This window comes from Podarcis erhardii (assembly GCF_964252035.2).
Source record: "Podarcis erhardii genome assembly, chromosome: 1".
NCBI lineage: Eukaryota > Metazoa > Chordata > Lepidosauria > Squamata > Lacertidae > Podarcis > Podarcis erhardii.
The window spans coordinates 69327704-69344177 of record NC_138497.1 but is presented as its reverse complement, the minus strand read 5'-3'; positions in this window follow the sequence as shown (position 1 = coordinate 69344177).

Below are 16474 nucleotides of genomic sequence, written 5' to 3'. Positions count from 1 at the left end.
TCTGATTACTGCAATATGCTATACGTGGGGTTGCCTTTTTGAAGACAGTTCGGTAACATCAGCTGCTGCAAAATTCAGCAGCCAGGTTGCTCACTGGGGCAAGGCAATTTGAAAATAAAATACCAATCCTGGCCTTCATTTTTCATCAGGATTTTGGCTTTTAATTATTTGTAGCCTGCTTGTGTGGATGAGATGTTTTAATGTAGTTTTAAAGAAAATAATAATAGAATTTTCCTTAGTTTTTAAAATGTTGCTTTCAATGTATGTATATATGTGTTGGTTGGCTTGCCTAAAACATTGCAGGACGCTTTGGGTTGCAATGGGAAAAAAGTGACTAATAAATTTAATAAATAAATACCAATAATGTAATATATAGCTGATATCTCTCATTATCTAGAACCTCACAATCTTACGCAGTTTCTTTTCTTCTGGCAGAGCGTGTAGTTTGCTGTATGTCTTCACATGCCAAATTTCATAAAGAATTTGATAAAAATCTAAGAACTGATGCAGAATTCTAAAAAATAAAATAAAAATGATCAGCTCTGAATATGACCACTCCCTAAATCTCCCCCCCCCCAAAAAAAAGTTTTCATTTTCGTTTTTGTTTTGGTAACACTTTGCTTCCAAGACATTTTGCACACACTTTCTATTGATGCTGTCACTTGAATAGGGCTCGCTCCCTCTCCCCTTTTTTGAACAATTTAATCTTGGCTTCTAGGAGTGGAAGCATTTCTCTGTCATGATACTGGAGGAAATATGGCAGCTTCCTTTGCCCTTACAAGTGGGTACAATGCTTCTTGACAAGATCAAGCCCTGCTCATTTAACTCCCTTCAGTATATTTGACATTAGCCCAGCATGATGTGCCCCAATAACATCATTTTTCCACCTGCAAAGTAGCATATCCGCTAACCTTTTGCTTCCTTTTCTTCTTTGCACAGCTTTTCAACTATAACTAGCAGTCTCCACCTGTGGCTGCATGTGCTTCTGAAAGTGTTTGCTTATGCTCATTTATTTTGCTTCTAAAATGTCAGTTATTATTGGTGGTATTATTATTATTATTATTATTATTATTATTATTATTATTATCTTTCAAAATGATATATTTTATACACACAAGGGCCACATGTGTCAGAAAGGTGCGGTCTATACCCATGGTCCCCAGCTTGGATGGCTTTAAAAGAGGATTAGACAAATTCATGGAGAATGCTATAAATGGAGACTAGCCACAGTTGCCATTGGCGTACCTCCACTGTCAGAGGCAGTGTGCTTCTGAACAGAAGTTGCTGGAAACTGCAGGAGAAACAAGTGCTGTTCTGTTTAGGTCCTGCTTATGGGTTTCCCACAAGCATCTGGCTGTCACTGTGAGAAAGTGATGCTGGTCTAGATAGTCCATTGGATGATTCAGCAGGGCTCTTTTATGTTATGTTCTTAACTCATTGTCACCCCTCCAAAACAAGGTGAGGGGATATGATTTGTGTTTCTGCATCCAAAACTATAAAGTCGTCTCTTGCAGGAGAACAGGCTCCATCCCCTCTGCAGTGGTGACCATGCCTGTGATTTGTATCCAATTCTGGAGGATTTTTTTAAAAAGTTAGTAATATATTACATTTACTTTCTGAAAATGTACATTTTTAAGGTTCTCCGCATAAATCATCCCGAATGAATTAGGCTGAAATTAATCCACTCTGAAGGGACTCATTTGCCTACAAATTTCATCCACTTATGTGAAACAGAAAACATATGAATGTTTTTAGATTCTCCAGTACAGTCAATAAGGTTGAAACAGCTTTGCTTTAAACATATCAGATATGGATCTTAATAATGAATTGAATCAGAATGACATAGAGCATATCTGAAACAAATTGGGATGTTTCAACTGCTGCAGATACAAGGTGAATCTTTTGGCCACTGCACACTCATAGCATATATATATATAGAGAGAGAGAGAGAGAGAGAGAGAGAGAGGAGGAAGAGGGCTTTGGTTTTTTTTTTTGTAATCAATACAATATTTCACTAGGAACTACTTAAGGGACCAAGATTTCAGTCTAAGGCATAAGTAAGAAAATTAGCACAATAAGTTATTTTGAAAACTAGTATGTGTGATGAGAAACTAGATTCAGAGACTGAAACATCCAGAAGCATTGCTTTGAGGATTTTATTTACAGCAGCACTGCCAATTTCACTCCCACAGAAATGAGAGTGGGAATCTATATTACATGGCCATGGACTGGCCACTGAAGTGATGTCTTCACGGGAAGCTTTCCTTCCCACTCTGTAATATTCTTCATGACTCAATCCATTGCATAGCAAGTGCGCCATCGCCATCTGGCAGCTGTGCAGGATGGAGCACGCCCACTAAAAATGAGGCAGTGCTGGCCCCTGACAAACCATGGCTCATAAAAAATAAGCTCTCTCATGCATACGCAATCCCTTCTCATCATTAGCCATGATTTCTAGTACATGTGCACAGATCCTCCCCTTTCCCCTTGCTGCTGCCGCTGCTTCTTCCCCAAGAGAATACTTGGCAGTACTAGGTTGTTGTAAAATGGTTGTACCATGTGAATCAGATTTAATGGAAATACACAAAACTGCACCTTTATGTCCAGTAATTATATCTAACAGTGCAATCCTAACCATGTCTACTCCAACTCCCCAGGTAAGTAGGGTCAGGATTCCAGCCACACTTTCTAATAATGAAAGTGCCATTTGCATTTCTTTAAAAAATATTAATCAACAACATAAATTGCCAATGGGAAACTGCCGGGGGTGGGGGGCGGGCAGGAGGTGTTGCATTTAAAAAAATCACTTTTAAAAAAGCTGTCAGCACCCATTTCTGCTCTTTTAACTTCACGATTTGCAGTTTAAACAAAAACTGTTTTAGAGCACATTAAAAAATGTAGGAATTAATGTCTCCAAATGATCCATTACAATTGCTTAAATACTTTTGCAGGAATTAAGTGGTTTATCTGCCATTCTATCTCTGATGCACATTTAACTACTCAGGTGCTTAACACATTCGAATGATATAGAAACCCAACTCCCACTAAAGCACTTGTGTCTGTCTTAGCACTATATATATATATATATATATATATATATATATATATATATTCAAACCAATTGTCCGCTTATAGGCCATATTACCACCTGAGAAAGAGGCAGGGGAGAGGGAGCGCAATGGCTCATTGCAATTGGCAATAGATTCTGGCACTCTGGGTTATTACCGCATTTATCTCTGCACACAAGAAACAGAAGAAATCTAATAAAATGAATAGTGATTTCATTTCCAGGGCTTGCGAGATGCCAGGAACTCCAAAGGGGGCCCTGGAGCTTGGCAGCCAATGATGTTTCACTTGCATCTCCCGTTTCCAGTTCCCACAAAAGGGGAGGGAAACACTTTTCTTTCTGACATAAGATCTGCTTTATCGGGGGACTCTCACGGAGCACAGGAGGCAGCTTTATGGCACATGATGTTATCTGGGTTGCCTTCCATGTTATTCACAGTACCAGCATAGGAAACAAAAATGAGAGAATCAATTAATTCAGTTCTAAATAATTAAGAAAAATAACTGCAAGGAGTGCTGCAGAAAGAGTAGACTTGAGTAGGGATGGATGAATATGGCAATTTTAGTTCTCATTTTTCCATCTTTTAGTTTTAGTTCTCCATATTTCCACACAACTTTGTGAAAATTCATCTGCATTTTAGTCTCAACATACACATTTTTGCAAAGCAGTTTTCCCTAATACAACACCATTTTATTTTCACTACTATATGATTTACATGCATTCTTGCACACATTACTTGACCTAGAGGACCTCATTGCAAAATTCGGAGAAGTGAACATTTCAAAATATGCACATGTTTTGGTTTGTATATTGTTTCTGAAAGTGCAGATTAGGTAGATTTGTCTTTAAATGTGAAATGCTTCCCCTATTTCTAGTCCTGAGACATGCTTCTCAACTCATAGTGCTGCCTTTATTATCCCTATGATTTTAAAGTCCTCCCACTGCCCAAATGTCAAGTGGGGACTACAGAGAGAACATTGTCCATGTGTCTCATTCCCACAGAGAAATTCACAACTTGCTACCCAAGTGATATCATTTCACTTCATATTTTAGACTGGTATGGAGGGTCACCGTGCATATCTGCAAAAATCAGATACTGACTGTCAGGTGGATCCCACTCAAGTAGCAGATCCAAATGCCCAGAAATTGTGAGTGGTTGCTCCAGTTGATGTGCAATTAAGCCATTAGCTGATAATAATACTTAGGTAATCCAGTTATAAAGGATGCGGGTAGTGCTGTGGTCTAAACTACTGAGCCAAGGGCTTGCCGATCGGAAGGTCGGCAGTTCGAATCCCCACGACGGGGTGAGCTCCCATTGTTCAGTCGCTGCTCCTAGCAGTTTGAAAGCATGTCAAAGTGCAAGTAGATAAATAGGTACCGCTCTGGTGGGAAGGTAAACGGCATTTCCGTGCGCTGCTCTGGTTCGCCAGAAGCGGCTTAGTCATGCTGGCCACATGACCCAGAAGCTGTCTGCGGACAAACGCCAGCTCCCTTGGCCAGTAAAGCGAGATGAGTGCCACAACCCCGAGTCATCCATGACTGGACTTAACGGTCAGGGGTACCTTTACCTTTACCTCAATCCAGTTCTGGATTTTTGTTACGCATTATATGATTTGGGAATAATTCTGAATGGGATTTTGATGAACAATTAAGCCAGTTGTAGAGACTACTGTATATGTTGTGTACAACAATGGTTGTGAAAACTTCACACTGCTTCTGCAAATAAGTGATGGTTTTGCATATCCCTTGAAGTAGGCATGAAGGCTGCTGGCTGATATAACTATCAAGAAATGCCCTAGATAAATTCCTTGCTTGTCTAGGACCAGCAAATCTCTCAGGTATAGTTTTTTGACATTTAATTCTTTCTTTAAAAACATGACAGCAAGGTCAAGCTTAGCTACTATGAGAGGCAAACTCTAGTTAAGAGTCTTGAATTCCTGGTGGATCTGTGATTTCCCTCACTGCAGGCATCTCAATGGACAATACAGCTCTGGGTCATTGAATCATGGACTTAACCTACAGCTCTGCAAAATGCTGAATGCACAATCTGTCATTCCCACATTGTTGGGGTTGGGGAAAATGAAAAGATGGTCCTTAAAAAGCATACTTTTATGCTTCTCACATCCTTCTATCAAAGCGTACACATTGCTTGGCTACTAAGATAAGTTAAGCTAAAGAGGTTCACGGAAGTGGAATATCACCCCCCCCCCGCAGCCCCTTTGCAGCACTTGAAAATACTTTTTGGGTGGCATGTAGGTGGCATCTGTGGGATGAAAAAAAGAGGGGATGGTAAATATTCCATCCATGAGCTTCCTTAAGTTATCTCAGGCGCTAAGACCAATTTGGGTAGTTCACTAGTTCTTCAGTAGCCCCACCACCCACCCCATTCTACAGTGTTCAGGAGACCCTCTGACCCTACTGTATTGATATTGCTTTCTGTTTTTACGATTTTGTGTGTTTTATTTTGTGTGTGTGTGTGTTCGTATGGTAAATTACTTTGAAACTTTTTAGCATAAAGTGATATTCAAGTCTAATAATAAAGCAAATTGGAGATGGGGTGAAAAAGACCAAAGGTTAAACCTTTAATTTACTAAAAATTTCTCTTAAAAAAGAAGAAGATGCCATTTAACTTTCAAATTAATATGATCTATTAAACAGATAATTTCAGTGCTGGAAATGTTAATCATAGAATGCTTCAATGAGGTCTGCTTTGATAAAGAGTTTTTTGGGGGAGGAGAAAATTGTAGATATTATATTGTAGGTTACAGAAGAGACCTTAGTTCATTAGTCAGTCTCTTAAATCAATTTGATTTGTGCTTCAATTGAGTGACAAATGCTTTATACAGAACAGTTTATTCTTGGGTCACAGTAAAGATCATTTTCACTACACTAGAAACTGGCAGATATGCCCATAATTTCAGAGAGGTTAAGAAAAATTCTGACCATTGCTGAAACATTAACACTGATGGAAATTATCAGAGGGAGAAAGGGACTATATGTGGCAGCTAAGTTTGAGAACAAATATGTTCCTTTTGCTAACTACTAAAATGTTCTTTGATAGAAATATCACTGGCACAGTACATATGTTTTTTTATTAGAAAACTTTGCTCAAACCATGGCTTTTGTATAAAATTACATAGCCTGGCATCATTTAAAAAAACTTATCAGTCATATTCCTTAAGATCTGTGGGCTGGAGGGTTATTTGTAGTCCTGCCTCTGCACACTATGCTATGACCCTGGATAAGGCCTTCTCAGCTGTGGCACCCCATTAGAAATACAGCCCCCAACCCCATTAGCAGCCACTCATCACCAACTAAAGAAGTTTCTGTTTCTTCAGGCAATTGGGGATTGCTAACCTGATAAGAGTTTTGTCTGCCATGAATTGGAGCAGATATGTTTGCAATGTTTGTTTTTAATATGCAGTGGTACCTTGGGCTACAGATGCTTCAGGTTACAGACGCTTCAGGTTACAGACTCCGCTAACCCAGAAATAGTACCTCGGGTTAAGAACTTTGCTTCAGGTTGAGAACAGAAATCGTGCGGTGGCCGTGCGGCGGCAGCAGCAGCGGTAGGCCCCATTAGCTAAAGTGGTACCTCAGGTTAAGAACAGTTTCAGGTTAAGAACGGACCTCCAGAACGAATTAAGTTCTTTACCCAAGGTACCACTGTATATGGTAAAGTTATTTAATATATTATGTGCTGTACACTGCCCTGGGTTACTTTTGTGAGGAAGGGTGGTTTAGAAACATAATAAATGAATCAAACCTTTGGAAAGGATGGTGACTCTGGGTTAAGAAGACATAACATAATTGCCCACCATGCCCCCTAGCTACTGGTGGATTTTGAAAGGGATTAGACATGCCATCTTTTACCCTGTCTCTGGTCCAAAGAGTTCTCAGAATCCCATGTGAACGCTTATCCTCAGATATCCCCCTGATGAGGCCATTACTCAGAGATTTTTGTTATCCCCTTTCATCATGATCCCGCTTTGTTTCTTCACATATATATCACTGTCATTCTTCCATTTTATTCCCCTCTTCCTTGCTTGCCACTGAGGTTAACAGCAACAAGTCCTTCCATTCTCTTCTTTTTCTGTCCTCTTCATTGTTGCTGCTGTGGCAGCACAATTTGTCAGCCAGACCTTTTTTCTATACTTCTTCCTTCTTCTCCCTTCATGCCTCTCTCCCCTCTCTTCATGCCCTCATGGCTTCCTAGTCGCTTCTGTTCTCTTCCTCTGCCTCTCATGCCCTATCTTCCTCCTCCTACGTGCTGGGACCTTGGCTGGGCACACCTACACTGGGCACCCCAAGATCAACCACAATCCTTTAGTTATCATTACCTTTAATGCTTACAAGGCATTTAATTGCCTTGAGTGGCCCTATCTATTACTTCGCCAGTATCAGATGGGGAACAAGGTGGGAAATGTCATTGCCAAGCTTTATGCCCCCAGAGAATCCATGGTCTGTGTTAATAACCTGGGCTCAGCCCCCTTTCCTTTAGGCAGAAGGACCAAACAGGGATCCCTGATACTATCCCCGATACTTTTTGTTCTGTCTATAAAGCTAGTTGCCATTTTACTCGACAACAATCAATTGATTATATGATATAATATAGGACATACTCCTCATCTTCTTTGTCTTTTGGGGAACAATATAGCTATTTTTCTTAGTGAACCAGAAATGGACCTTCTCCTCTGTTCCCGGGGCTTGCGGTGGGAGGAGGGTTTTTCCTCCGCACCGCCAACATTCAGAACAGCATTCTGAATGTTGGCGGTGGGGAGGAAAGCCCTCCTCCCACCGCAAGCCTTCAGGACAGGTCCGGGAACAGAGGGGAAGACTTGCGGTTGGAGGAAGGTTTTCCTCCCCACCGCCAACATTCAGAAGGCTGTTCTGAAGGCTGGCGGTGGGAAGAAAAGCCCTTCTCCCCCGCCAGCCTTCAGAAGAGTTCCCCGCAGAAGAGTTCTCCAAGCTGCGGATAGCAGCCTGCTGCCCCTATCCGCAGCTTGGAGAGCCCTGTGGGGAAGTCCTGCAGGGCTCCCCAAGCTGCGAATGTCTGCCCCGCGCGAGGGGCGCTCTGCTTCAGAGCGCCCCTCGCGCCGGGCAGCAGGCTGCTATCCGCAGCCTAGGCAGCCCTGCAGGAACTCTTCTGAAGGCTGGCGGTGGGAGAAGGGCTTTTCTTCCCACCGCCAGCCTTCAGAAGGCTGTTCTGAAGGCTGGCGGTGGGGAGAAAAGTCCTTCTCCCCCCGCCAGCCCTCAGAAGAGGTCCGGGGACAGACTGTCCCCGGACCTGGTCTGAAGGCGGTCTCCCTAGGAACGCATTAATTGATTTTCAATGCATTCCTATGGGAAACCGTGCTTCGCAAGACGAAAAACTCGCAAGAAGAAAAAACTTGCGGAACGAATTAATTTCGTCTTGCGAGGCACCACTGTAGTACATAAGACAGCCATGCAAAATCATATGTGTGGATAATCCTGCTGATATACCATGCCACCCCTGTATCCTAGCACCTATTAAGATAATTAATTCCTAACAACACAGTCCCTGGTCCAATAAGGACACAAAATAAATACAATTTATGATTTGTTGTGTGACTTATACTTAACCTCAGAAATCAGGCATTTACCCTCATGGATTCTATATCTATCGATCATCTATCTATCTATCTATCTATCTATCTATCTATCTATCTATCATCTATCTATCATCTATCTATCTATCTATCTATCTATCTATCTATCTATCATCTATCTATCTATATCTATGTTTAATAAAAAGACCAGAGCTGAGGATAAGTGTAGATTTTAATATGCCTGTATTTCAGACATTCATTAATACTATTTGGCAGACCACAGAATCTTTATACATACCGGTAGTGACACCTTGGTTTTTATTTATTGCTTGTGTGGAAAGCCATCAAGCCTCTCACCATATTCTTTGCCCCTTCATTAGTGATATTGTTGTTGGTATGTGTGTTCTGCCTTTTGGTTTCCTGTATTTTTAACTATCCCCCCCCCCATAAATTCAATATTAAAAAATGGGGGAAATATGCACAAATACTTATTGTACTTTTTAGACAAATTTGCTGATAGACACCAAAGTGAAAGTTTGGGAAAGGATATGATTTATGCAACCTGCGGGAAAATGTAGGACTTTCAGGTTTGATTCACAAATGTAGAACGCTTATTACATTTTGACTCTAAAAATACTTACCAGCTTCTCTGATTTCTCCATCGTGGCTTGTTTCCATTTCTGTCGCAAGATTCTCATGGGGGAAATGTCTGTATCTACTTAGCCTATAAATAGTGGAGTACACTGTGTGCTGCCTAAATAAATAAGAATGAATTTCGTAGGATGATGCAGAAATAGAGAGAGCAGGAATGTTACTGTGCTTAAGGCATCTTCCCCCAATGCAACTTCTAATGAGGGCACCAGATTTGGTGGCTCATAATGGCAAATGTCAGCGTGTACCTGCTGAGCTTTCTACAAGCCAGCAAACCTTGGGTCCAGCTGTTTCAAAGGCTGCCCCAATGATATCACTCCCAGTTGCACCCTTCTTTTTCTTTAAAATTTATCAGTTTGTAGCCACAGTGACATCACAGGTGCAATAAACACTGCAACATGTAGTTTCCAGGGCACCTGAGATCCATATTACCGTATTTTTCGCTCTATAAGACTCACCAGACCACAAGATGCACCTAGTTTTTGGAGGAGGAAAACAAGAAAAAAAAATATTCTGAATCTCAGAAGCCAGAACAGCAAGAGGGATCACTGTGCAGTGAAAGCAGCAATCCCTCTTGCTGTTTTGGCTTCTGGGATAGCTGCACAGCCTGCATTCACTCCATAAGACGCACACACATTTCCCCTTACTTTTTAGGAGGGAAAAAGTGAGTCTTATAGAGCAAAAAATACAGTAAGTATTCAAATGCCCTGGAAAACTGCATTTCCCAGCATCCATGAGATTTGAAATACTTCCACTTTATTGTTCCCAATGCCAGCAGGAGTCAAACCATCACTGACTCCAAGATGCTGCTGCATTCAAATATGCATATACATTCCTTGGACATTGCAATTCTAGGGCACATACTATCCACAAATCCTTCACTGCGGTCCTAATTACACTTTTTGTTAATTACATGATTAACAGTAATCATGGATTTGGAAAAATAAAACGCCAGGCATTATTTAGGGGTGGGGCAATTCTCCACTGGAGGTTTAGACCCTTTCTCCCCAGTCACCTTATCAGTCTCCTCATCCCTATGTAGCATTAAGAAAAAGGCAGCCGTTTGCCCCAATACCTTAAATTCCTTCTATCTTTGGTTTCCGGGGCTGTTCGTTCTAATTCTATTGAGAGCCCTTTTTAGGGACCTAGTCTCATTAATTTAATTCAAAATTTCTGTTGGTCATCTTGAGTGCTGTAGGCTGCACAGGAAATAAATCAAGTGTGTGTCCAATTTCCAAAATAGTTTATTATTATCCAGATGGCTATGGGAAAGAACCCAAGCCACAAAAGAAAAGTTATCACAGAATGCATTCTCTTGGGCCATTAAAGAATCCTACCTTGGGAAAAGAGGATTATTCATACCTGAACACAAATATGGTCATCTGTTGGAAACTAAGAAAGAAGCAGGAAATATCTTTAAAAAGAAAAGTATGAGAATCTGAAATATAAATATTTCTTCATTTAAAAATTAACTTAAAAACTAGTATGATTCATTGAATGAATCAATTTATTTCAGTCACTGACCAGAGTTCACAGCATGATTCATTATTATCAGCATGTGACTAGTAGTTTCATAGGACTATATGAAAGGAGTCTGTAACCGAGCTGGGATTTCAACTCAAGTCTCTTTATCTGGCATTCTCTCTAGTGACCCTCTCAAACTTCAGTGCTACTCTAACCCTGCATTACTTAAATAAGAAAGTCCACTAAACTGAATGCTCCAACAAGCTGCCTTGAAATTTTTGGAGAGTGAGGTATGAATGAATGGGCAAACAAATATACATAATAGCCCTGATCCAGCAAGGAAGATATGCAGCCAGCCTTGCATGTGAGCATTTGATGAGGATGTCAAATTGCATCTTTCATGTTCATCCACACAATGATGCTCTTCTGGACCATGTCATGATGCTTATTCAGAACATGAATACGTTACAACTAATAGCAATTGTTGTGTGGCTCCAATACACTAGTGAACTGAAGGTGGGTTTGACAGTACTTAGGTTCCCTCCTGTGTCGAGAAGAATGACGAAGACAGTAACACTGATGATAAGCTACTGATGAGAGGTTACTTTTTTTTTTGGTCAAATAATATATGAAGCTGCCTATGCTTTCACTGACAAGATTCAACATGCAGCAGTGTGATGTTAACATAGCATAATGGTGCATTTACAATCATAACCTACTAGAAAATTGAGTGCAAATGAATCTAGGCAGGTAGTTTTTAATCAGCGCTGATTTGCAGGTTGATTACAACCCATGTTCCTGTCAGAGTTCTTGTGCTGAGAGGATATTGGATTCCTGGCAATTTTGGAAAGCAGTAGCACAGTTCTGTTTTGTATTTGCTCAAAAGTAAGTCCAGTTATGTTCAACAGAGCTTATGTTCAGTTAAGTAAGTATAGGACTGAAGTCCAGATTAATTATTTCTTAATGCTGAGAAGGGGCTAATAAAGTTGGATGATTTAGGCTGCAATCCTTACCTCACTTAACGAGAAGTAAGCCCCAGTGAATTCAATATAACTTTTTTTTCTGAGTAGGCATGATTATGTTTGTACTGCTGTCCATTAATTTGGGTTTCCTCAATTTATGGTGAGATCCTGGGGATATTGACTTTGCTGGAAGTAAAGTCCATTGAATCCAATAGTACTTATTCTCAAGCGAGTCCTTTTTGGCCCCAAAGACCAGATCTCCGCCGGCCCCCCCTCCCAGCCTATGAGCCAACATAATGAGCCAATTCACTCACCTGTCAAAGTTGGTGCACAAGGGTGTGCTGAGCCATGGCATTTGCTTCTGCAGGGTTCATGTTCCCCACACATCAGCTGGTGTGCAGGGAGTCCAGTCTTGCTTGGCTTGCTTGTAATTGATTCCATAAATTATGCAAATCAAACTGCAGTAGAATGGAAGCACTGCTGCATGTGATGAAGAAAGGGCAGAACAGGAAATGTTCTTATATCCCTCCACAGAAGCCATAGGTTAGCCCAGCCCATCTGCCATATTTGCAGTGCTGAGCACCATGCCTGCCCCACTGCAGTTATTTAGGACAAGGCGCACACCTTCCAAAGATGCATTGAGTTTCTTTTCTAGTTTGGCCCTTTGAGCATCAGAGAAATCTCTGACAAATGGGGCCTATCTGAAGTAGCCCTCGTGGGAGTTGTTTGGGTTTGTTGGGAACTGTTTTATTTTTAGACTCTGGCAATGCACATAATGAACCTATTTAACTATCGAACATCATTTCTGCCCACGGTGGTTTGTTTGTATGCCAGGTCTGCTGAAGCCCCGAGATGGGAGTAGGCTAAGGGATACATGGGGGTGGACAAAGTGCCTTTCCCCACAAAGCTTCACAAATGTGTGAGCAACTCAGAGCTTTTGCCTATTTTTGGCCAGAAACATAATAATGCCTTGTGATGTGAAGCTACAGTAATTGTTTTAATTGATGTTATTTTGCTACTTAGGCTCATTGTTTATTACATGGTCTTTAACCAGGTTGTCCTTGGAAATGGATTTTTAAGCCTAATTAACTCACTTTGCTATCTAATAAGGGTTTTTAACAATATATGGGAGTAAATGTGTTGGTTTTTGTTTTTTTTTTTAAAGAAAAGCTATCTATAGACAAGCAGAGCTGATTGGGAATTTAATACCTGAACAGTGTTTTCACAAATAACACAATTTTGAGGAAATCTTTATTTATTGATTTAAATGCTTTAATTTAATTTTTTAAAGCCTGTTGTACTCCTAAAGGAGCAGGGCACTTAACACCAAAACAGTAATCAAAATATTTAAATAGATTTGTATTTAAAAAGCTGCCCACAAAGATCCACCTGTTCATCCCCAGCCACAACATGTTTGCCTGAATAAAAATGTATTTTGTTTGCAGTACATACATATTTTGCCTTTCTTCCATGGTGGAATTCCGAGCAACACTTGGAGTTCCCAGGTGATCTTCTATCCAGATACTGACCAGACCCAAACCTTCTTAGCTTCAGCAAAGTGTCTGCATAATGAGATGCTTGATCATATGACTTCTGGAATATAAACAAAGTCAGTTCCTTCTGCTAAATTTCTCAATGGAATCATGTACACATTATGGTGTTCCAGGGGTCCCCTAGCTGGCTTGACACCAGGCGGTCACTAGATCAGTTACTCATTTGGTCCCCTGAGTTCAGATTTCCATTTATGGTTCTCACAATAACCTGCTGCCATGATAGAGAGCAGTAGGAATTTCCCTCTATCTTCTTACATTGTGTATATCAGTAGCCAGCACCCACAAGAACTTAAAATTATGGACAATATTACAGTCACCTGCCCGCCATTTGTGGGTCCATTCATTAGTTTCCAGAGACTACTATCTAGGTTTTGTTGTCATTTCCCCAGTTACAAAAACTGCCCAAACCACAAGTAATTTACCTTAAGCCATTTGTGTTGTTGAGGCATATTGTAACATTCAGATATTGTAACCAGAAAATATTATAGGCCCTGCAGATTTTCTTTTAAATATTTTTCACATAAAAGTTAAATAGGAAATGAGCCAAATGGCATCTCTATGTGAATCCACCTTCTACAAGCATTTTGACCTATGGCTGGTCACTCAAATCCATAAGTCAATATTTGTGTATAGGATACAGTGGTGCCTCGCAAGACGAAATTAATCCGTTCCGTGAGGCTCTTCGTATAGCGGTTTTTTCGTCTTGCGAAGCAAGTCCATTGACAGCTTAGCGGATTAGCGCTATTAGCGGTTTAGTGGCTTTTAGCGGATCAGCTGATAAGCGGCTTATCAGCGGATCAGCTGATAAGCGGCTTAGGGCTTAGGAAAAGGGGGGGAAGGGGAAAAACCCCGCAGGAACTCGCAAGACATTTTCGTCTTGCGAAGCAAGCCCATAGGGAAATTCGTTTTGCGAAGCGCCTCCAAAACCGAAAACCCTTTCGTCTAGCGGGTTTTCCGTCTTGCGAGGCGTTCGTCTTGCGGGGCACCACTGTATTAACAATGATTGATGGAGAACTGCCTGTTTATTTTATATTACTTACTGTTTAGGAGCGTAGGCTACAGCCATTCTCCAACACCATGCCAAAGGCTATTGCCATTTTTTTTGCATAGCTTTTATTTTTAATTTAATTTTTCTTGCACTTACTTTGAAATCAGATGACCCAGAACAAAGAACTGGCCAATGGTACTTCTACTCTTACAAAAGCCTACCTGTTCTTTTGCTATTATTTGATAACCTATCACCCACTCCTCCAATATTTCTAAAGGATAAAAATCGCACCTATTTTTAAAACATTGTCCAAGAGACTGATAATTTTCTTGGATTCAACAACAGTGCAGGAATGCCCATGCATTTGTTGGAAGGTAGTTGTGATTGTAGTGATGGTAAAGTTTGTTAATTTTTATTGCTGTTATCATGAGTTGCTTGGAGCTCAACATTGTTCGGAAAGCAGAATGTAAGTCTTACCTAAAAGCAAATAAAAATTAAAAGGGCTATGCAGCCAGAACAGCTGGGAAACGTAGGGCCAAGCTACATCCTACACTGAATGTTCAGCATTTCCCCTTTAACCCATTAAAGCTGTGAGGACGCTGACCCCAGTGGGCAGGGAAGAAAGGCTTATACTTCCCTTCCACAGCCACAACTGGAACAAGAATCTTCCCCATGCACAGCTTTAAGCCTGGATGAAGCTTTATGTAAGGAAGTGCAGTGTAGGGCCAGACAGTGCAGGGCAGGTGCGCCAACTCTTAGGGGTTGAGGCTGTTTCAGGTCCCCAATGTATTTTTGAGGGGACATTTGGCTCCGCCCCAGGCTCCTTCCAGCGGCGTGTGCTCAATATCAGGGTGTTGCATGGTGTTGCATGCCTCTCATGCAGGATATGGTCTTATTCATCTTGCCTTTATTAGTTACTGGATGTTTGTGTCTTTGTGTCCTTATCATAGTTTAATTTTGCATACAGTTTTATTCTCTTGCTTCTTCATTCTTTGTCTTTGATTCTTTGTGTTTGCTTCTCAGGATTTGTATTGCCTGGGTGGATTTTTGCCCCCTTTTGTCCTTGTATAGTCATTTTGGGCCTACAGTGTTGTTTCTCTGCTATTGCTGTGTCGAACCATTTCATTCATTTTAGTTACATTTACATTTTCAGACCTGTCAACCTTGTCACTGGTTCTGCTTTAACCACTAGCTTAAATTTCACACCCTGATTTTCAGACGGACTAGCAACCCCTTGAAAATAGTAAACTGGCTTATAGCAGGTCAGACTATTTATCCACTGATCTCTGATTGGCAGTGGCTCTACAGGCAGAAGTGTTTCCCAATCACCTACTTTCTACTGGAGTTCATTTTAGCTGTAGATGATTGAAATCTTCTGAATGCAAAGCATGTGCTGAGCTCTGGTCTTAATTACATTGTCATAAGGCATGGACAGTCACATTTCATGTATGAGACTTTCACTATTTTATTCTTTTAGACCAGGCATAGACAAACTCAGCCCTCCAGATGTTTTGGGACTACAACTCCCACCACCCCTAGCTAACAGGACCAGTGGTCAGGGATGATGGGAATCGTAGTCTCAAAACATCTGGAGGGCTGAATTTTCCTATGCCTGTTTTAGACAACTTGACACTTCAAGGTAAGTACATCTTCCTTCCTTCCTTCCTTTCAGCAGACTCATCTAATCAAGAGGTAGGCTTTCATTATTTATAAGGTAGTTTGGACCTAGTTTTCATTTATGTTTATGAAAGGGTCACATAAGATCATTTGTCAAGCTGTGCATATCGCTAAAAGCTAAGTATAATAGCTGGGTGTGGGTCCTACTGGGTTGTCTTCTCTACTTATATCCTAAATTTTAAGTGGATTTATCTGAACCTGTTCCTTCAATACAACTGTGTAGTCACAATATATTACTTTTCCCCACTTGAGCAATTTCAGCTGAAACCATGTACTGAAGTAAAGCATCACCATGTCTCTTCTGCACTCTTTGATAATTCTGCCTAGTGGGGCTGGCTTGTAAAATGGAGGACATTCTCAAGTGCTTCTGCCTCTACGGCATGAGCCCACACGCTTCTGTCAAATCAGTTTTGCACTTCGCTTATGCAACTTTTGGCATTGGTTGAGTAGAACACAAGCCTGGAGCTATTTTTTCATTCATCATAGCTCCCTAGCTCCATCTGATATTTTTTAGGTTACTTTCCTAAGAGCAGCTCTGCAGT